The sequence below is a fragment of the Pleurodeles waltl genome, unplaced genomic scaffold, assembly GCF_031143425.1.
Source record: "Pleurodeles waltl isolate 20211129_DDA unplaced genomic scaffold, aPleWal1.hap1.20221129 scaffold_67, whole genome shotgun sequence".
Classification (NCBI taxonomy): domain Eukaryota; kingdom Metazoa; phylum Chordata; class Amphibia; order Caudata; family Salamandridae; genus Pleurodeles; species Pleurodeles waltl.
This window is the reverse complement of record NW_027150384.1, coordinates 1,992,139-1,995,637: the sequence shown is the minus strand read 5'-3', so window position 1 is coordinate 1,995,637 and position 3,499 is coordinate 1,992,139. Positions and strand designations below refer to the sequence as shown.

The following is a 3,499-nucleotide window of genomic DNA, read 5'->3' as shown; positions in this document are numbered from 1 at the left end:
GTTCAAAGCCTCATACTAGTGTGTTTAAGGGGATCGCCGACCCGCCGCGCAGAAGAGGAGAAACCTCACGCTCGTGAGAATGCAAGGAAAAAGGCACACCGCGTGATCGGGAAAGGGAAAAGGTCCTTGACCCCGCGGGTGGCTTAACTGCACAAGAGCAGGACCCCAAGCGTGTCCAAAATCACAGGCCCAGAAACCGAGCGCCGTTCAGCCCTGCTCCCGCTCCGCTGTCCTAGTACACACAATAAAAAACAACAATACAAGATAATTGTTTTAATAAGAGAAAAATGTGACTTAACTCCGGCTGTGCAGCAGCAAATAAAGAGGAAGGACGATTGTTATGGTGACTCTTACAGTGAGGGGCTAACCTGGGATGTGTCAGGCTGGACTACAGGTGTTCATGGGAGTTGTAGTTTTTCATTTTCTGTAAACTTATTGGCTGCTGTTTCTATTGACTGTAAAGAAAGAGAAGCATAATCCTCGCCTCCATGTCCTTAATAGAATTGAAAATTCTTGATGTGGTAGCTACAAAAATTTTGTATTCCTGTAGCAAGGCTAGAACATTTTGTATCCTCTGCATTACTTTATGATGAGTCTAAATTGCCATTAAACAAAATTCCGATCCTCACCAGCAGGGACATTAATCACCAGTTCTCTTGAGATTTTTATAGTTTCATGAAAATTGCTGGACGCACAAGGAAGTTCGCCCATTTTTAAGGTATTTTTAAACACAGCGCCCCCACCAAAGTCAGCGCCAGGTGCGGCTGCACCGGTCGCACAGCCCAAAAGCCGTCCCTGGCATTGGTATTGCCCTGTTTGTATTACTCGTCATTCTACGAAGCCACTGGAACATAGGCATCCTTATTTAAACAGCTGGTTGTTTGCTGTGAGATTTAACCATCAAGGCAGTTAGAATTAATTTGCCCCTTTCAGGGTTTATTTTTAGGGATGGGAGGATTTGCAAACAGTTTACATATGGAATAGGTGTAATTTACATGAGAATTATGCCTATTCCGCCAAGTAAGCTTGTGGGGTTGTCTCTGTCCAGGAGCCATGCTCTAGTACTGAATGTCACGCGAGATACATGCTCAGTGCATCTCCCTGTGTATTTTTAAATTTACAAGATGAGCATCTCTAGCACAAGTCACGGGGCAGCAGCAACATTCTAGGCTCTCAGATCCGCAAACTATTTCTCCAAACCAGTTTCCTGAAAGCAAAAATTACACGAACTGGAAGCACAATTTAAAAATACTCAGGATTACACCTCAAAAAGTCTGTCTCTGTGCACTGTTCAGCATCAGTCACACATCACCTCTTGCAGGGTCACCGCGGGCTCTAAGATGAACTCCTGACCCCCGCCCGGTTGTCCTGTAGGGCAGGATCTAAACAGCTGCTCACGTTTGTGGATTTAAAGATCTGTAAACATTCCTCACGCTCCTCTCCGCCTCTGGATATAAATGCTCCGCAGCTCTTGAGATTGAGGGGTTCTCCTCCTCTCCGCCCCTTCTGGGGGCTGATCTTGGAAGCTCCGCGGTCCCCCTCAGCAGCTCCGCGGTTCCCCTCAGCAGCTCCGCGGTCCCCCTCAGCAGCTCCGCGGTTCCCTCAAACTGTTACTGAGGGTCCCCGGGCTGCTGTGATCGACGCGGCCACAGAAGAGGGTAAATCTCACTGAGTGAGAAGATATCTTTAGTTCTAAGTTAAAACCTGGCTCATGTGTACTTCGTTATCAAAGCAACATTGTTTTTCCTCCAAGATAAAAAAAAATCCCAACCGTACATTCTAAAATAAACTTATTCAAGTGTTAAAAATATCTAAGTCATGAATAAAATATGTGCGCCAGCCGGGAATCGAACCCGGGTCGCAAGAATGGGAATCTTGCATGATACCCCTACACCACTGGCGCGGCTGGTTATCGGATAGCACTTGCACTCTGTCAGCTCTGGCAGGAAACTGCCGTATCTGAGTGTTTTTTGGGTATAATTATTGACTTGCACATGGATTGAAGTATCTTACACTCTACTAGGCGCTAGGAAACTACTCACAATTCATGTCTTTTTTAAGTGAAACAAGGAAGCAGATTATTTATTTATTTAATTAAGTGACTATGAAAGTGGATGAACTGAAGGAAGTTTAGAACAAACACCAAAGTGGACATTGACGTAAACAAACATATAAGTAACAGGGGACAGTGCACTTATGGACATATTGAAGATGTACACCTCACGTAGCAAGACAAGGCGATGCTCTGCCTTTACAGTGTACATAAACTCCGTGCACCCGAATTTCAAATGTGGATCTTATAGAGGCGACGATAGAAAGCAGCATCTGTACATACGTCCGTATATTACACCACCCATCACACGCTGCAGATGTAATCTGCTCCTGAAGTTACATCCTACATCTCACAATGATGACAAGGACCAGTCACAGCATAGCGCCTCTCTTCACACAAGAATGGACAACAGTACAAACAATGCAGCCGACGATAAAACATGTAAATGACTACTAGCCAAAAATAATATGTGTCCTCATTTCTCAGGCTAGTCCCGTGTCAGCCCCCTTCTCACTCCAGAGATTCACCCATCAGGGACCCAAACCTGGATATCCATTTCAGCCATTAACAAAAAGAATATTGTCAAAGCCAGTAAGTCACTCCTATGAGACAAAAGCTGTTGGCTTTGTCAGTGTTTATCCATGTTGTGCAGCAGTGTGACTGCCCTGCAGCGGGGTGTAGGAACCAAACCCCCCCCAGTGTTCAGAGGCACCCCGGGGGCCACACACACAGGAGGAGGAAGGGAAAGACCGACGAGGATCACAACAACCACATATACCACAATTACTGTAGTAAGCACAGGATACATCAAACAGAAGGGAAGACAGAACAGGCAGAACCATGCTTACCTGGCAGCAGCACACGTCAGCCTTTACGTCCATGTAATATTTAATATAATTCAGAGGAAGTTAATTTCCAAGGGGAGAAAGTAGGGAAGTCCCAACTACCATTCAATCCTTGGCCTCTCTTTCATGGACACTGCTTCAATTGGTTGATGCAAGATTTCAATGTCTATGTCCATATTATTTATACCCTCTTTGCAATGTGCAACTGCCACATGTACTCGGTGTGCCCATTCCGTTCTTGGCCTCTTTGAATGTAGCGCACTGTGCGTGCCCTTCCCATTGTTACCTGAGGCAAAGTGCGACGCATGCTCACGCTGCGCTGCCATGCCTACTGCGCGTTGTAGCAGGCGCTAAGCACCTCACTTAGAAGTTGGTTGAAGGTTACACATCACAAACCTGACAGATATCCTGTCCACCCTATTACAAGTGCAGTACACATAGTGTTCACACTTAAGACAACTTGTCAGCCAGTGATCCCCGGGCATATGTGAAATTGGATAATTCATCAGGGCCGAAGGTGATAATTATTATAATCAATGGGAAGATGCAATCACTGAAGCCTTTCTCCCTCTTATTGCTGCTCACAGGTCGAGTAAAACAT

The 3,499-nt window shown here is 45.6% G+C and overlaps 1 non-coding gene across 1 annotated transcript; it reads right to left on the bottom strand.

The window, feature by feature from the left end:
* Positions 1–1,832: 1,832 nt before the first annotated feature.
* TRNAG-CCC (transfer RNA glycine (anticodon CCC)) lies at positions 1,833–1,903 on the bottom strand. Its single transcript has one exon. It is a non-coding gene; the product is annotated as a tRNA-Gly (tRNA).
* Between the last annotated feature and the right edge of the window lie 1,596 nt (positions 1,904–3,499).